The sequence below is a fragment of the Camelus ferus genome, chromosome X (assembly GCF_009834535.1).
Source record: "Camelus ferus isolate YT-003-E chromosome X, BCGSAC_Cfer_1.0, whole genome shotgun sequence".
Lineage (NCBI taxonomy): Eukaryota > Metazoa > Chordata > Mammalia > Artiodactyla > Camelidae > Camelus > Camelus ferus.
Window position 1 is genome coordinate 96720320 of NC_045732.1, and position 20704 is coordinate 96741023.

The following is a 20704-nucleotide window of genomic DNA, read 5'->3' on the forward strand; positions in this document are numbered from 1 at the left end:
AACAGTCAGAAGAGAACTTCCTAAAATCCCCACATCTACTAGCCTGTCTGCATCTGAAATCATATACAGTTGACCCTTGAGCAACTAGGGCGGTAGGAGTGCCTCCCTTCTGCACAGTCAAAATCCACATATAACTTATAGTTGGCCTTTCTTATCTGTGGCTCCTCTGTATCCACATTTCCACATCTGTAAATTCAACCGTGGATCATATAGTACCCAAATATTTCCTATTTAAAAAATCTGCATATAAGTGAACCCACACAGTTCAAACTTGTGTTGTTCAAGAGTCAACTGCATTTTTCTCTTCTATTATAATACATGATCTGTCCATATTTCGAACCAAGGTTAGATTTATTAGATCCCATCCCATCTTGCCTACCCAGACATTATTTCAGCATTATCCCCTCTCTACTACAACATCCATTTCCCCTTCCCAAATTATTTACATTTTTTTCTTATATTGGGGAAAAATCAACCCTCTCTGGACCCCACTAACATTTACCAGCTATTCCTCCATTTCTTTGTTTCCCTTAAATAGCAATACTCCTTAAAAGAATTGTTTATGCTAACTATCAAATAGCAATACTCTTCAAAGGAGTTGTTTATGCTATCACCAATTCCTCTTTACTCATTTTCTCTTGGCTTTACCTAGACAGCTTATTTCAATGATTTCCATGTTACTAATTCTAATAGTCAATTCTCAGTCTTCATCTTTTTTTTTTTAACATAACAGAAGCATTTTAAACAATATATCACTCCTTTCTCCCAGAAACATTTTTGAATTGCTTTCTAGGATAGCATACTATTGGTTTCCCTCCTGTCCACCAACCATTCCAAGCCAACTTTCTATAATTCTTCCTCTTCTCTCCATCTTACTACCTTTGGACTCAGTCCCTGAACTTTCTTTACATTCAATTGTTAGGTGATTGTATCTATTTTCACGTTTTCAAATCCTTGCTGTATATTGTTGATTCACAAATTTTTCCTTTCACATTTCTCCCCTGAAAACCAGACTTAACGTCTCCAAAATATCCACTTAAATGTTTAGTAGACATCTCAAACCCAACACATTCAATGTGCAATTTCTGATTTTCACTTCCACAAAACTGGTTCAATTCCAGGCTTTCCTTGCTCAGGATACTAGGTATATATTGACATATAAAAACTTACAACATAGTTAGTGGCTTAACATAACACACATTTATTATTTCACAGTTCCTTTGGATAAGAACATAGCTTAGCTGGGTCTTCTAATTTTATAGTCTTTTAGGAGGCTGCAATCAAGGTGTCAGCCATGTTTGAGGTCTCATCTGAGAGCTTGATGAGAAAAGGATCCACTTCCAAAATCACATTTGTTTGCAGAATTCAGATACTTACTGGCTATCCACATGAAGCCATCCTCAGTTCTTTGCCAAGTGGATCTCTCTTAATGTATGGACTTGCTTCGTCATAGCCAGGAAGGGAAAGAGTCTGCTAACAGTATGGAAGTGACCAACTTATATAATGTAATCATGAAAGTGACTTCTCATTTTTGTCATATCCTGTTGGTTAGAAGCAAGTTACTGGTCCTTCCCACACTTAAGAGGAGGTAATCCCACAAAGGCATGAATACCAGTAGATCCAGTCTCAATGAGATCATCTCAGAATCCATGTGCCATACTCAGTTAATGGCAACTCCATTCAAGCCAAAATACTTGGCATTATTCTTGGCTCCTCTTTGCTTCATAGCCCACATTCAATCAGTCAGCAAATCTTGCCACCTCTACTTCCAAATTATGTAGAATCTGATCAGGTCTCACCACTTCCACCTGTACCACGCTAGTACAAGCAACCATAATTTCTCTTGGATAACTTAATAGCTCCCTAACTGGTTACCTTACTTCCACATTTATCATGCCCCATGGTCTACTCTACATATAGCAGCCATAATAATCCACTTGAAAGATAATAAGTTCACATCATTTCTTTGCTCAAATCCTTCCAATGACTTCTGATCTCACCCAGAGTAAAATTCAAATTTTATACAGTGATGAACAAGGCCCTACATGATCTGGGTACCTGAACCTATTTGACATCATCTCCTTCGTCTCTTCTTGTTCATTTCACTTTAGGCACACTGACGGCTTCACTATTGTGTTAACACACCAGGTACCCAGTTGTCTTAGGGTTTTCCTGGATGTTCTCTCTGTCAGGAACACACCTCTTCAGATAGCACGTGACTCTCTTCCTCATCTCTTTTACATTTTTGCTCAAATGATGTTTTTTCAGATGGATCTACCCTGATTGCCTCAATATTGTAACCTCTTACCCTCCTCTCCACCCAGCATTCCTAATCCCTTACCTTACTTATTTTTCCCCATAGAACTTACCAGCTTCTAACATACTAAACAAGGTACTTATTGTGTTTAGCAGCCTCTAAAAGAATATAAACACAATAAAGTTACTGATACTCTTCTGCTTTATTTGTTGATATATCTCTAGTTCTAATAACAGTGTCTGGCCCAGAGTACAGACTTAATAAATGAGAACGGAATAAATACCTCTACTTTGTAATCACAGGCTATTGATTTCTGGAGTCAAATGAGTAATATACATAACTAGTAACATTTATTCAGCACTCACTATAATATCAGAACTTTAGCTGAGATTTTACTACATTATCTAATTTAACTATGTGGTAGGTATTATCCTTATGCCTATATGATAGTTAAGGAAGCTCAGATTCAGATATTTTTGCTGATTTGGCCAGTATTGCACAGATATGTAAGTGATGGGACCACTTTTAACTACTATTCATATAAGCAAAAACATATAATATGTCACTTCTGTGTGTCTAGCTTGCTTATAATGATAGTAACATAACTTCTGTCTTTCAATGATGCTTAATATATGCCAGGCACTGTGCCAAACACTTCACATGTATTATTAAATTTACCTCTTACAACCCTGTGGAACAGTGCTACTATTATACATCCATTCCACAGATAAGTGTGCAGAGACATGCCCAAGATCACAAGGGTAATGAAACAAAACAAATTCTCATGCCTAAGTCTGCCTGACTTCAAAGCCTGTCTTCTTAAACGTTAGCTTCAAGTGCTTTAGTACCATTTCTGACAGGTGACACTGTGGTAAGGATAAAGGGCTCTGGAGTTCTGAGTATAAGCTGTCCCATTTTCCTGCTTATCTTTTCCCCTTATAATGATTTTTCTCAAAGTCCATTCAAGTCATTATTTTCTCTCCCTGAAGTCATGGCTCCAAGGTATATATTTTAAAAAGTTTACCCACTCCCTTGCTCTTTATATTATAATCCATGGCTTTTTCTACCACTGTTATCCCTTCCCCTGTTCTTTCAAATAACTCAGAGACAGCATAATACAATGATCTGAAGCAGACAGAAACAAGACAATTCTTTCTATCAATTACCCTGGGCATCCAGAGATCAGACAATTAGAAAAGCGTCTGAAATGGATTCCCCTAGTGAACTAGCCTCATTTCAAGGTGTGACTACCAGATTCAGAGACAATACTTTAGCCAACATTCTCTACATGTATGATCTTCACAAAAATCAAAGGAGAGAAACAACTCAAATCCCTCATTTACATTGACAGAATTGGTAGAAGAGACCCCTAGGGGATTGAGAGGAGCTGCTTCAACAAGAACGAGGTGGAGCAATATCCTACACAAGAAGCGTGGAGGAACCTATTATCTAAAAGAAGGGTCTGCGGCAAATTAGGCCTGTTTAATTTATGAAGGTTGTAAGCTCCCAGAGAAAGAGGAGTCTTGCTTTAATGACCGAACTCCTGGAGGAATAGGATGGGGCATCTGGACACCCACAGACATGAAAAGCTGGAAAGCAGCAACAACAGCAGCTCCAAGGTAGCTGAACAGTATCAGTTAGGTCCTTGAAGCATAGCAGGGGGTGGTGAGGGGACCCAAAGTTCTGAAATCTGCCGCAGCCTGTGTGGGGGTGCTGAGTCACTGGGACCAAGCTGAGATTCACAACTGTAAATCAGTTTACATCCCCATCTTCTCTATAATTTCCACAAAGATAAGTGATACCTTTCTCCAGATTTTAACGAGGGAGATACATCCAAAGGAGATGGGAAAATGTCTTCTGCTTCAAGCCATATGTTTGAAGAACAAAAATGGAAGACATCCTGGTGGACAGCTTTTAGGAATTTGATTTGCATTGAGAGGCAGGTTGAGCAAGTATAACTCATCAATTCACCGACCTCAGGCACAAAAAGTCTCAAGGGAAATAAATTCAGTTACTTCCTCTCAGGAGTTATGTTCACTGTCTATGTTCCTACTTTGAACACATGCTTCTTTAAAGTGTCAACCTTTTGTTTTCAGAGTCCTAGAAATCTCATTAGCCAATCTAAAACAAAAAACAAACAAAAAACGATGCACTGCTTAATTTCCCTATTTACAGCTAGGATAACTAATCCAAACACTTGCCACTTGCACTATTTCTGAAGAATTATAAGTCCACAAGCAGGATGTTCCCATTCTCCAGTATTTACATCACAAAGGATTTTAAATGGTAAAGCAGAAAAGAATATCAAAATGTATTTTAATTTTCTACAATCAGACCATTGCTTTATTCTTCCCCTATGCAGTGGTCACTTTTGCATCTGAAGAAGAAAGAATCAGGGGAAAGGAGCTCTGGTGGAGAAAAGGATTTTTAAAAGGAGAGAGTAGAAGAGATGTCACAATGGGTGCACTGGCATAGTCTAGAACCACTCAGCCTTTGAGAAATAAAAGTTCTATTTTATTTCTCCACTACCCTCAGAACTCCACCAAGTGCTACCACACTGTCTACTGCATGATGGCCACAGATGACAATACATCATGCTGAAAGATACAGACATTAAACAGATAAATTAATAAGAATGACAATTATGGATTATGATGTCATATAAAATCAATAAGCAGCAGAATACCATAAAGCATGATGAGGGGAGGCGACTTTAGACTGAGTGTTCCGAGCAATATTTCCTGGGGAAATGACATGCAGGAACACATGAAGGGAGTAGGGGTAGTGGTGGAGTAGCTGTGCTGTGGATAAAACTAAAGGAACACTAAAGTCACCTTTCCTTGCAAAATAATAATATTATTTTCCACAAACGAATTGCCTGGCTAACTACAATCCTACTAGTAGTCAGGGATGGTTTAATGCCATTTTATCAATCATGTGACTGAGACTCAGAGAGGTTGCTTAATCAGAGTGACACAGCTAGTAAGGGAGAGAGTTAGGCCCTTACTCCAGTGTCATTCCTATACATGATTGTATCTCAATAAAATGGAAGGGGGAATGTTTAAGGGGAAAGGGTGCCATTTCTTTTGGGTCAAACCATTCCTCATCACTCATCAAGCTCATGAGAGAAGCTTTGTATTTTCAGTTTTAATTGGTAAGTAATATAGCTAGAAAAGGAAATTAAGTTGTTTACACACATTGACCCAATAATGGAAGGAGACCTTACCATAGCAAAGTATTCCATAATGCCAATACCCCAGGGATCTCAGGATGGAAATGCTTAAGCATCTTTTCTTTGAAAAAGATCACTATTGATAATAGCAGATGCACACCTCCTGTGTGCCACTTTTTATAAATGCTTTATGTGTATTATTCAATCTTTACAATCCCCATTTATATGGGTAGATATTATTATTAACCCTGTTTTACAGATGGCACAGAGAAGTTATGCGACTTACCTAAAGTCAAACATGGAAAAGTACAGATGTGCACCCAGGGGTATTGGCTCTTATATTCCTACCCTTAACAAGGATGATTTTCTTCCTCTTATTACTAAATTGGAGACTGGGTCAAACATGCACTTAATGTATGAAGGTAAAAATACAATTAGTGCTGTTACGTGGGGATGCTCCATTGTACAACACAAAGAAAAGTAACTCTTCTACCACCAAAGCCACGAACTACAAAAATAGCTCTTTATCCTTTTGCCCCAGGGGAAAAATTACAAGGGCTCCCACATATTGGTCGGCCAATATTCATGTTCTCTGGCGAAGTCCTAGCAGGGATTGGCTTGGTATCTAGTTGGGGCTAAGATTCAGAGAGTGGAATCAAATCCTGGATGGAATGGGCTAGAGGAATTCCTCTTATTTATTTAGAAACCTGGCTGTCATGAATGAAAGAGGCTTCTTCAAAGATGGTATTGAGGACCAGAGTAAAGATATGATCTGACATATTTTTCTTCAGTGCCAAACCCCTCTATTCACACTGAAGAACACTTTGGAATGAAATAACTCTGGCACAAATGTTGGAGATTTACAATTAGGCCAAACATGTGTTAGCTCACCTCCATCTCCAGATCTGACAGTTAATATGTAGCAATTTTATCTTCTCTGTCCCTCTTTCAGTCTGCGGCTGGTTTCACTTATAAACTTAGGATCCCCTTATGAATACAAATATTACTGGCATTTAGAATACTTAAGAATATTCAAGTAGAGGGATGTCAGCAAGATGGTAGAACAGGAAGCTACAGGTCCTTTCACTCACAGACACACCAAGTTAACAATAACATGCAGACCAGTATAACTCTGAGAACTCTAGAGACTAGTTGAGAAGATACAGCACCAAGAGCACTTTAAAACTAAGAAGGAATTCTAGCAAAAGGGGTAGTAAAATTCAGTGTTTGGCGCAACCTTTTGTGTCCCTCCTACTACATGGCACAGTGTAGAACTAGGAGGAAAGCCCCCAGATCATAAGTTATTAGTTTAAGATTCTCATTTATCATTAATGCTGTCAGTGTCTTAACTTACCCGACTCTTGTTTCCCCAGCAACACTCTAATACTAAAACTGCTCATTTTCTCACAACTTCCATATACCATCAGCTTTTGAAATAAAAATGACAAATCTTTTACTCTCAAATATCACTTTCAAATCACTACTCCTCCACCTTCCTGTAAAACTACTTGTTCCTCCAAAACTAAAGCCATTTGACTGAACCACTTTTCCTTTCATTCTTCAAAGATCTGGCTTGTAATCTGCCCTTTCTCAGCACAAATTCTTTCATCATTTTGAGTGACTGCAACAACTCTATGGATGACTATGCCAAACCCTGGCACCCTTGAACCTTTTATCTCCAGAGTCTTCCTCTGTGCTATCCCTACCATTCTCTCAACACCTTAATCCTTGTCATAACTGGAACTGATCAACTTTTTAAATCTAAAATTCACATATCCTACCTTCAAAGCATTATCTCGTTTCCTGCTAGCCTTTTAACCCCATCATCTCAGGAAATTTGCTATTTCTTCAGGCTTGATAAGGTGGCAACGTAGCATTATACTTTACTGATTCAAATTCATTAACAACTATAGGACTATTAAATTTGGCTACTTCTTCTTGAGTCAGTTTTGATAATTAACATTTTCCTAGGACTTGGTCCACTTGGACTATATCTTTCAATAGATGAGGTAAAAAGTGGATTTAATGTTCTCAGAATTTTTATGTTTCCTTCTACATTTGCATTTGTAATTGGTTTCATTCTTAATAATGATTGTCTTCTCTCTGTTTATCAATCTTGCCAAAGATTTGTCCATTTTATTTATAATTTCAGTTGGGCTTTTTGCCCCATCCTATTTATTGTATTTTTGTCTATTTTGTTACCTTCTACTCTCTATTTAGGTTTTTTATGTTGCTCTTTATTTAATTTTTATTTTGTATGCTTGACTCACTAATTTTCAGCCTTTAAAAAATTTAAATAAACATTTAATATTATACCTGCTCCACAAAATACCACTTTAGCTGCTGCATTCCACAAATTCAATATGTAGTATTGCAGTCTTCACTAAAACTTTTTATTTACTTTCTTCTTTGATCATGAGTTATTTATGTGTGTGCCTGTCAGTTTCTAGATATGTATTTTTACATACTTTTCTGTTGTTAATTTCTAATTTGTGTTTTCACCACCAGTATGGTTATGATACTTTGAAATTTGTAGTAACTTGCTTTATGACAAAAACATGATGATTTGCTCAAATATGCTCCATGCAGACTTGAAAATAATAAATATTCTGTAGTTATAAATACAATCTTTTCACTCACACACATGAAAAAATATCAGTTAGATTAAAATTGTTTATTTTCCTTTAATATAAATATAAGAATACAGAAAATCTATCATTGAACTGACTTAAAATATCTTTGAACTATGAAATACTGAGAGAAGTATGTTAAAATCATTCTCTTTTTCGGTTAATGTTTCCACTCCTTTCAATTTTTTTCTTTATTTTATATACAAGTTGTGTTATTAGGTGCATTCAAATTTAGAATTGCTTAATCTCCCTAAGGAACTTAGTCTTTTATCTCTACATACTGCCTCTCTTTATTTTTACATTTCTTCTAATTAAAGTCTATTTTAGCTAATATTAATATAGTTACCCTAGCATTGTTTTGGGTAGTATCTTACCGGCATGTACTTAAATTTTTGTAAGCTTTCAACATTTTTTGTGCTGTTAGTTTTAGCACTGTTTATGATAAATGACATATAGTTATGTTTTTTAAAAGTTTTCTGCCAAAATTTCTCTTTTATCTAGAAAATTTACTACATTTAGATTTATTGTGATCCTGCTATACTTAGATTTAGTTATATCATATTATTTTCTATTTGTCTCTTTTTCCACGCTTGTTTTCCCTCTCCTTTCTTACTCTCTCTTGTATTTTCTCCCATAATCTACTTTACACTGTCACAATTTTAAGTTATACTCCTTTTAATTATCCTTTTAGTGATATCCTAATAAATTTATAAAGCAAATTAAATAAGGAAGTTTTAATATTCCAAATCAGACATACTGTGGCAACCTGGAAACATAATGTGTTTGTTACAGAGAGCCCTTAAGCCATCACAACAGAAAAGGGTAACAAGCCTGGACCAAGATCCATCTTCTAATAACCTGAAACCATAATTATAAAGTCTAATAAACATAATAAATTTGGAATTAAACAAATTTTCCTGTTCCAGATTTAGCCTTTCAACTCCTTGGGCTACAGAGTAGGCAGCAGCCTCAGAAAGGATCACGATGACGCACACAGCCAGCATACCACAGGGGAAGAGGTCTGGGTAGTGAGCACAGAGATAAAATGTATCCTTGTCAAATCAAAGGCAAGATTACTGAAAAAGGAGAAAAAAATTACTTCAGTGTGCTGCTATTTTCAAGTGTTATTAAGGCCCAAATCTTACAGGAACTATGTTTACCTTTTTGTGGTCTATTAAAGCAAGTAAAATAACCTTGAAATTTAAATCTCAACAATCTTGTTTAATCCTCCCAGAGTGCAACCCATGAGCAGGTACACAGTACCCTGTACTAGTTCCAGTATCCTGAGAGAGGCCTATCAGGGCCAGTGCATGCCTGCAAGAATTAAAAAAAAAAAAGCATACGACAACATCATATGCAGCAGGTAAAATTTCTGAACACTGTGGGCAAGGACTTAGGGTAAGTGTTGGCTAAAGCACCAATGAACATACAGGTAAAATCCAGGAGCACCATCAGACACTTCTAGAAAAAGAACAATGGCCAAGAAGTCTTGAAATGAGGATACTGTTCTTCCAATAAGTGAAAATCCCTTTTATACACATTATCACCTGCTTATGATAAATAAGAACAATTATAAATAAGGACATTGATAAATAAGGACAATATTACCAGTCAAAGTTGGAAACAGTTAAACAGCATTAAGACCCCATAACTATATATAGAAATAACTTTTGCTTCAGAAGAGAGAGGGAATGGCAGGCATTTAGAGCTTCATAGAATGCTGAAGACAGACATCTTCCACTGACTAATAATATTACCTATATTACTGAGCAAGTACATTCCAGACTCAGAACTAGAAATTTTACATATATTAAGTCATTTAATCTTCATAACAACCATATGAACCAGGAACTATTTGTATCCTTTTTTTTTAACAGATAGGGAAACTGAGGCACCAAGTAGTTAATAGACTTGCCCATAGTCAGATAAAAAATAATAGAGCTAGGGCTTCAGATTCCATGTCCTTGAACTCTTAGAGTACTTATTATCTCTGCTACTTACTTCATGTGAAGGAGAGACCATTCATAACACAAATCTCCCAATGAGAGTATAAAAAAATCACACCCCAAGTGAAACACATCACCTAGAGTAAGTACACAAAGATATCCAGTAAATATATTTTTTTTTTGCAGTAAGTTGACCAATTACATTGGGCTTCCATAGCTTTTTATATTATATCTCTGCTTATTCAATGCTGAGTTTTATAGCAAATGTTCTCTAATGAATTTGAAGGAATGATTTAGAGAAACAAATGCTAGCACTAGGGAAGTCTGTACCACCTGGTTTATACATTTAAGCCAAGCACTGTCTTCATAGTTTAGTTCATCGGGAACAATTTGTTGAAATGTAACAGGCTCATCATTATACTAGTATCCCACTGTTTCATGCTAAATACATCCTCAGGATACTTACAATTCAAAAAGAGAAGATGCTCTCTCTAAATAATAGGCTCAAGAGGGAAGTTGGTAAGGGATAACAAGTAGATCTTTTCAAAAAGAAAATGAATTAATCGAATCAGTGAAATAGCAGCCTACATCTTGAAGGAGTTGTTCTCTATAATTTTGTATGTGTTACAGTGAACTCTTCAAGAGTTGAGTACAAGATAAGGGAAAGACACAAGAGATGGGTGTCTCAGGGTGGGGGACTCTGAATAGACATGGTATGAGGTTTTACTAGTAGAAGATGGATAAAAGTCATCTCAGTTTTCTCATGGACTTGACATTACTGATTTACCTCTTACATAAGCTGTTTTTAAAAAATCCTTTCAGATTATAAAATTAATAAGACTTCAATGTAACAGTATTGAAAATAGAAAAAAGTATTAAAAGAAATTCGAAGCATTTATAATCTCACCACCCCAGAGATAATCAGAATTGAGATCTTGATGAATTCCCTTAATCCCTACTTCCCAATTGCAGATCCTTTTTCTAGATACAGTGATTGTTAACCATGAAGCTGCTCAGGTGACTGGCTGCCTCTGAGAGGTCTGACTATTCTAAGGACAGCAGCTTGTGGTCAGATGATGGAAGACCAATAAAAAGTGGCCAGAATTAAGGCCAAATCTACCATCTAGCTTTGATTAACACAGTACTCTAAGCCACTGGTTCTAAAAGTGTGGTACCTGGACCAGTAGCATCAACATCATGGGGGAACTTGTTGGAAATACAAATTTTCAGGCCCACCTCAGTTCTACTCAATCAGTAGCCCTGAGTGTGGAGCCCAGTAATCTGTACTTCAGCAAACTCTCAAGGGGATCCTAATACACGCTCAAGTTTTGGAAACATTACTATAAGCAAATGTGTTACCTGGAAATGCACAGTTGGGGTAAGAATGATAATAGGTAACACTTTTTGACTACTTACTGTGATCCAAGTTTTTTACTAAACACTTAAAATACATGATGTCATTTATTGTCACACATATATAAGAGGTAAGTACTACTGTTAGCATTTTACAAATCGAAGGAGTTAAGATAACTTGCTTAAAGTTGCACTGATATTAAATGGTAGGGTCATGTTAAAAATCTAGGTCTGCCTCCAGGGACCTTGCTTTTAACTAGCATAATATATTACTTTCTACCTTAAAATACTAAGGCAAAACTAGTTGGAATATCCCTATTTATAACACAGTGTAGAAAGAAAGATGCTGATCTCAAAAGTAGTTCTCTCACCACATGGTATTCTTCATAATAAAAATAAAGTGAGGGAAGCAAATTATTTGTTCTTTTGTTTTCCAATCGATCAAGTCATCTCCTATCCATCTTATCCCAAACTTAATAAGCACAATAAGAATAAATTGCAACATAGTAGTTAAACTTTGGAGCCAGTGGCTCTACAGTTGGTAGTTAAATCATTTACTTCCTCTAAATTCTCAGTTTCCTTCTCAGCAAAAATGAGAGAATAATGGTATCTACCTACCAATAAATTTGTTTGGGGGATAAAAATAAGCTTTGTGTGTGTGTGTGAGAGAGAGAGAGAGAAAGAGAGAGACAGAGAGAGACAGAGACAGAAAGACACAGAGACAGAGAATGTTTTAGTAGTATATGCTGTTTTTATTATGACATTTAGATGTTATGGAGTATCTAAATTTTGCCCTGCCTTTTGACAAACTCATCAAGGTTCTCTATGTGGAAGATGTTCAAAAGGATTGGGAAATGTGAGCACTGCCTATGAAAAGTCAATCTCTAGCCACCCAGTTCTGGTACTCCATATTTAACTGACAGTCAAGCATGTTGCATTTTCTTCCTTAGGTTATTAGAAACTTATTTGTATTTTTTTTTTACTTGGAAAATTACAGAAGTCAGCTAACTGGAACAGAATTTCATTGTGATATTAACAGGAAATTTACAGTGTTGGGAGCTTCTAAGATCTCAGCAAAGTTCTACTTTAGTTTTAGAGTTTAAGAGAGCTTCTACAAAGCTTTCCTTACCCTCTAGGGACCTCTGAATTCAACAATCTGACAATTTGGCACTTCTGTAATATGCTGACCTATACTGGTCATATATGTTAGATTTAACTCTCCAACCACATTAGAAATTCTTTGAGAGCACAGACCTTCTCCTATGTAGCATAGTACTGAACACACGGAAAGCACCTAGCGCTCACTTAATTTTCATAAATATTTATCAGTAAGTCTGGATTATATACTTGTATGTGTGCAAATAGAGGCATGTAACAAGATGTTCACTACCACAGTACTGTTTCTAATAGCAAAATATCAGAAAAAGCCTAAGTGCCTGTTAGTAGGAAAGATCTACTTAAAAGCCATTATACAGTAATTTCTGCAGTATGGATGTACATGCCATGGAGACTGGGATGCTGTAATCAGCCTAGCACAGTGCCTGGGTAAACAATGTCATTCCATGTCTCTGTGACTCTATTTCCCACGCTTCTGTGCCTGACCAATTACTCCTTTTGAATGCTGCAGACATTCTTTTAACTTAACAGTAATATTTTTGTTTGGATTATATGTCAAGTCCTGCTTCTGTGAAAGCCATTTTTCTCTTAAAGGTGATATTGCATCTCTTCTGTGTCCCTCTATGCTGATTTCACATTTCAATTCCCACTTACTTTCAGGTCCTTGGGAGTAAACATCATTGTTCCCCCTCATATAGTGACTATTTTGTACATGAAGGTATCATAATACATAGATCGACAAAATTACACATAGGTATCTTCAGAATTTCGTTCCTCTCTCTGTGCTCATCCACAAACATTTGCAATGATCGCAATAATTCTCTCCATATAAAGCCTTTGCTATCAATTTCCTTATGATAGAGGGGTTAGTGGGACATTCTGTCTTCATTACCTCCTTCTGGAGACAAGCAGAAATAAATGAAAGTCAATTCATTTTGTTAGTCACTATATTACAAATCCTCTACATACGTGAGAAAACTACTATATGTCACTATGCTTTATATTTAAACTAAATCATTATGCTGTGAAGTGAACATATTACTCCTATTAAAAAGATGAAGCTTGGATAGAGATAGATCTGGAGGCTTGGATATATTAAGTAACCTTCCTAGAGTGACACACTGGATTATATCCGGCAAAGCCAGGGTGTGGAACTCAGTCGGGCTGATTCCATGTTCTTTGAAGTACTGTTATTCTCACCTACATAAGGAAATTACTGATGGTGGTATTAAATCAGCCTTTCGACTTAAACTGGACTTGACCTTAAATCTCAATTCCAACATTAGAAAGGAGATAATATTATCTACCTCCCAGAGCTGTTGTGGGAATTGAGGTAACTAATGGATATAAAGTGTCCAGTTCAGTCCCTGAAACACAAGCATTCATTAAAAAGTTTTATATATTAAACTGTAATTTTTATTTCCCCTTTTGAATCACAAGAGAAGTAGCAGTATAATCTCTTTATTTAGTTGGATTGCTGGTCACTTTTCTCCTTTGGATGTTAATATACAGTTTATTTCCTTTCCTCAGCCTTAATGGAATCACATTGGAATTTTCTATTTATAAAAGATTCCTTGTTTAGTCAAGTAAATAATAATCACTTTTCCACTCCACATACTTAATGTCTATATCATACTTAGAACAAGCACTTATCACATACTAAAGTACCTTCTATTGTACTTACCTGTGTTTGTTCCACTTCTCCTGTAATCCTCTTGAGGTCAGAGGCTCATCGTTCTAGCCCTAATGTATCTAACAGAGTGTCTAGTATATCAGATGCACCCTAAATATACACTAAATAAATCAACTAATGCGATAGAAATCTGAGTGACTTGAAGTGCACTTTGAATAAATTTCATTATTTGATAGTGTACTTAAAGTCTTTTTTCATCAAAGCATTGCTTAAAACATATTGCAATATGCAATTTAACTGATTTGCATAAAGGCACGTATAGCTTATTTATACAGATGACATCATTCCTTTAGTGGTGTGTACAGCCCTTAAATTGCATGGAATAAACCATTATACAATTGTCAAAGGTTCCTCCCAAGTGGGTAACAGAGGTAAAAAATAGATAAGTAGGAAAATATAACATTAAAGATAGCTATCCATTTCTAGAATTCCACATCAGATTTCTATATTATCACAACTCCTTGTATCTTTTCCTATTACCCACTGATTCAAGACAGCATTGTTTCTGGATACAGAAAACATGGTTTAAATTCAAGTAAGACTTTGCTTCATCCACTTTTCCTCATTGCACCTCAGTTTTAGGGGGTACTATCTAGTTTCCAGATTTTTGTGAGGATTGAGATAATATGTATATATAGCCTAATATGTATTAAGCACTCATTAAATTATAAAAATTATTATTAATGGGATATTCACATGTAAATTAGATGGTAAAGGGTTTAAGTTCAAACCAGTTGTCTTGTACATGAGCTGTATGGTAAATGACTTAAAGGGAGAACAAATTGAAACTAAGGATTTAAATGAGAAGGATTATATATGGATTCCAATTATCCTTATCTGTGGTTATTCCATAATCCTTCCACATTATTTCCTGTTATTTGGGCTTTTATCTGTCCCCAAATTTCCCTAGAATTAGGTGGTTTCATGAATAAATATGAAATATTCAACAGTATTATAAAATGCAACTTCTACCAATTTTCATAGGTGAAATAGAAGCATTTCATTATTCAAAATAAGTTTGTAGAATTATACATTGGATTTGGAGTTAATATTTGTTCTATATTTTTCATTTGATGTTTACTGTTCCCTTTGTTATAGTGAAGAGGGTAGAAAACATGGTCTGTATGAATAACCAAAGAATATATAGCTTACCTGTCTTCTAAAATGACTGAGGCAGTGCCATAATTTCAGACTCACTACACTCAGCTGTCTAAACCAAGCCTTCTGTTTTTTATGTGCCACACCCAATGCAATGGATTGTAATGGTTCTGTGTTCACAATTGCATGTGTAACCTCTCCTCTGATATACATTTACCATTCACAGTGTAAATTCCCCACCAGAGCTATAGATTATGGCTCTATGCTATGCACGTACAGAAACTCTAATGAAAAGAATAAATTACAGAGGAAGAAATTACCAGCTACTAACATGATTCCCAATACCAGAGGCCCTGAAATTCTTTAACGCATATCAAAACTACTTCCAGTGATTATAGCATCAATGGGGAAAAATGGGGAAAAAAAAGAAATTAACATGAATTGAAAAAAAAACCTTCTTCTTGCTTTTGTTCCGTATAATAACATGGTTACATAGTGAATTAAGTGAACTAGGTAAATTGTTACGCTGTAACAAAACACAGGGTTATGTATTATTATACTGTCCTGAACAGAATGGAGTAGAGTTTTACCACTCAAGGGTACTGGGAGAGCAGTACTTACATGAAGCATAAAGCTATTTCCAGGGACTTCTCCCTTGAAAGAACTTTCTCTCCCCAGAAACTACAAATAATATGTTGCCTCCCTATGATTTGATGGGCACCAAAAGCCTCCCCTGTCCCAAGTATTTCACTTCCAAAGAACTAGAAATCTCTACCTTACTCATACCTTTGCAGAGAATTTATAAAGACTCTGGTGACCATATAATTTTATCACTTGAATGGAAGACAGCTTAAACATAGTGGCCTATGAACTATATCAGACTTGGAAATGTGTTTTTCTGACCAGAAAGCAATAAAAAAAAATTAGTGTACATTTAAACATGGAGAACTTCCACAGAAATATCTAGATTCCACACTTCTTTTGAAAATTCATGAAATCTGGCAAAACTAGACTCATATTTCTGCAGAGAATAGTGACTTAGGGCAAGTGACTTCATCACTGAGTCTTAGTTTCTTCATTTGCAAAATGAAGATGATAACTAGGTCACAAAATTGTTAGTAGAATTAAATGAGATAATAAACAGAGAGAGCTCAGTACATATTATGCACTTGATAAATGATAATTATTAGTATCACTGATTAGTGATTAGGGTACGTGCCCCTGAAAATAGGGCATGTACCCTCCAGCTTGGCACCAACCCTTCAATACCAGATTTCTCTCCCAATACAGATAGTGAACATTAGCTGCCATTTTATAAGTACATCTGCACTCCTATTTTCCTTATAAAAAGAATACTTCTATTTTCCAAAATGAATGATAAATTGAGAGAACTTTTATATTTCAAGACAAAATAGGAATCAATACTAAAATACCAAATTTTCTCCAGAGACTTTAAACATTGACTGATTTCTAAACAAGGTCTGTCCTGCCTACCATGAAAAGCACTAACTTAAAGTTTTCCCCGTTTGGAAGTATTGCTGTTGTTTCCACATTGTGTATTTCAAACTGGCCATTCTTAGTTTCAAAGTTTCAAGACTTCAAAAAGATCCCAAGATATCTGAGTAGTGCATTAAAAACAAAGTTGGCATACTTTGCTTTTAAAAATCTGTTTGAAGTCAAGATGTGTTCAAGAAAAAAAAAAGACACTTCATCTTCTGAAGCTGTGATACTTATTCTCTGTTTGCCCCTATCCACTCCTCCCCCAGATCCATTCTCTACCCTTTTCTGACCTGCTTTGTGCTCTTAGAAAACTAATATTCACTAACAGCATGACTGGAGCTCTCTTGTTGGCTGGCTTCTATTTATTCCTTACCTCTAGTTAGTAGGCATCAGGAGGAGATGGGAGCGGTGGGAAAAAGTGAAGGATAGAAGAGAGGACAGAGAAGAGAGGTCCCTGTATTTAGCTCCACCCACACTCCCTGATCTGCCTCCTTATGGTTCCCCTTTAGTCAAAGTTCTTGTACCATGGTCCCTCTTCCACAGCTCCAAACTCTCTGCAAACTATAGTAACACCATTTTCTCCCCCTGCTCCTTCAGGCCTAACAATAGTAACAGCTTCCTATTATGGTTAGTTCCTGGGACACTCCACACCTCTCATTAGTCCCCTTAACTCTGACTATTATTCTCTAAGTAGTCTCTTGAAATACTGAATTACATACAGTCTGTCTTCTGACGGGACCCTGACTGATACAGAAGCCATTAACAAGTTGGCTATTTTATTTAAAATATTTGATGTAGCCTTAGTTTTTTGAGCTATACTTGTTAAAGTGATAAAAAGAAAATTTGTAAATATTTTACAATGATGATTCTATGAAGTATATAACCTTTATAAGTAAATAGATATATGACTAAGTATTTCTTTTTACAAAGGGAGTTTACATAAATGTGTATCATTAGTACCTATTTTGGCATGGGAGAAAACACTGAATAAAGTAAAAATGAAGGATAAAAATCATACAGTCATCCAAATAGATGCAGAAACAATCTGACAAAATTCAACAGTCATTTATGATAAAAACTCTCAGGAAAGTGGGTATAGTGGGAAGGTACCTCAACATAATGAAGGCCATATATAACAAACCCACAGCTAACAACATACTCAACATTGAAAAGCTGAAAGCTTTTCCTCTAAAACCAGGACAAGACAAGAATCCCCACTATCACCACATCTATTTAACATAGTAATGGAAGTCTTAGCCATAGCAATCAGATAAGAAAAAGAAATAAAAGGCATCCAAATTGGAAGGGAAGAAATAAAACTGTCACTATTTGCAGATGACTTAATACTATATAGAAAAACCCCTAAAGTCTCCACCAAAAAATAAGAACTAATTTATTAAGAACTAGTAAATGAATTCAGTAAAGTTGCAGAATACAAGATTAATATATAGAAATGTGATGATTTTCTATATGCTAATAATGAACGATCAGAAAGGGAATTCAAGAAAACAACACCACTTACAATTACATCAAAGAGAATAAAATACCCAGGAATAAACTTAACCAAGGAGATGAAAGACCTATACTCTTAAAACTATGAGAAACTGATGAATGAAATCGAAGAAATCCAAATAAACCAAAAAATATCCTACGTTCATTGACTGGAAGAATCAATATTGTTAAAAATGTATGTACTACCCAAACCAATCTACAGCCTAATGCAATTCTTATGAAAATACCCATAATCTATTTCCAAGAAATAATCCTAAAACTCATATGGAACCAAAGACCCTATACAGCCAAAACAACCTTGAGAAAAAAGAATGAAGCTGAGGTATCACACTTTCTAACTTTAAACTATACATCAAAGCTAAAGTAATCAAAACAGTATGGAACTGGCACAAAAACAGACATATAGATGAATGGGACAGAATAGAGAGCTCAGAAATAAATTCATGCACTTATGGTCAATTAATCTACAACCAAGTAGGCAAGAATATACAATGGAGAAAAGACAGCCTCTTCAATAAGAGTGCTTGGAAAGTTGGACAGCTACATGTAAAAAAAATGAAATTAGAAATTTTTCTCACAACAAATACAAAAATGAATTCAAAATGGATTAAAGATCTAAATGTAAGACCAGAAACCATAAAACTTATAGAAGAAAACAGACAGAACATATTTTGATAAACAAGATTATACTGTATAGCACAGGGAAATATATACAAGATCTTGTAGCTCACAGTGAAAAAAAATGTGACAATGAATATATGTATGTTCACGTATAACTGAAAAATGCTGCTCTACACTGGAATTTGACACAACATTGTAAAATGACTATAACTCAATAAAAAACATTAAAAAAATACTTTGGCATAAATCATAACAGTATTATTTTGTATCATTCTTCTAAGGTAAAGAAAGCAAAAGCAAAAATAAACAAATGGGACCTAATTAAATTTAAAAGCTTTTGCACAGCAAAGGAAACCACTGACAAAACGAAAAGGCAACCTACTGGCTGGGAGAAAATATTTTCAACTGATATAAGGGGTTAATATCCAAAATATACAATAGCTCATACAACTCAATATCAGAAAAGCAATCAACCCAATCAAAAAATAGGCAGAAGACCTGAATCGTGATATTTCCAAAGATATACAGATAGCCAACAAACAAATAAAAAATGCTCCACATTGCTAATCACCGGAGAAATGCAAATCAAAACCACAATGAAGTATCACCTCACACCTGTCAAAATAGCTATCATCAAAAAGACTACAAATAACAAATGCTGGTGAGTATGTAGAGAAACGGGAACCCTAATACACTGTTGGTGGGACTGTAAATTAGTACTATTGAAAACAGTATGGAGGCTCCTCAAAAAATTGAAACTAGAACTACTATATGATCCAGCAATTCCACTCCTGGGTATATATCTGAAGAAAATGAACACTAGTTTGAAAAGATACATGCACCCCAACGTTCACAGCAGCATTACTCAGAACAGCCAAGATACAGAAGCAACCTAAGCATCCATCAACAGATGACTGTATAAAGAAGATGAGAAATATAGATAGATATAGATATGATGGAATATTACTCAGCTTGAAAGATCTTCTGCCATTTGTAACAGCACAGATGAACCTAGAGAGTATTATGCTCATTGAAATAAGGCAGACAGTGAAAGACAAATACTCTATGTTGCCACTAACATGTAGAATTTAAAAACATAAAACAAATGAATGAATATAACATAATAAAAACAGACTCATGGATATAGAGAACCAGCTAGTGATTATCAGTGGGGAGAAGGAAGGGGGAGGGGCAAAAGGAGGGTAAGGAATTAAGAGGTACAAACTACTATGTATAAAATAAATAAGCTATTTAAGGATATATTTTATAGCACAGGGATTATAGCCAATATTTTGTAACCTTAAGTGGATTACAAACTATAAAAATTTTGAATCACTATGTTGAACACCTGAAGCTAATGTCATATTGTAAATCGACTACACTTTGATGAAAAAAAGTAATCCTAATAACAATACTAATTATTACTCCATCTGACAGTGTCATTTTTCAAATAAAACTGTTGAATTAATTGAGTTACAACACTGTAAATACCATTACAGTATTCCATATGTGAAAAAATACCTACTATTATTTAATAAAGTACGTTTTTAGCCCTGGGATTGAGTAAGCCTTGAAACTCAGAAGACAAAGAAATGTTCACTTTTATTGAAGTCAAACCATTAGGATACTCAAATAAGTGTAATTTTAGCACCTTGGCAACTATGAAAGTCAAGTAACAACTAAGCAAGGTGATGAAAAGGATTTACTAAAAAACTAATCCTCCAGGGCCTATCCTGTGCCAAGGATAGAATTACTTAATGTATTTTTATTTCTAACCAAAATACTGGTCAATAATCATCCATGTTA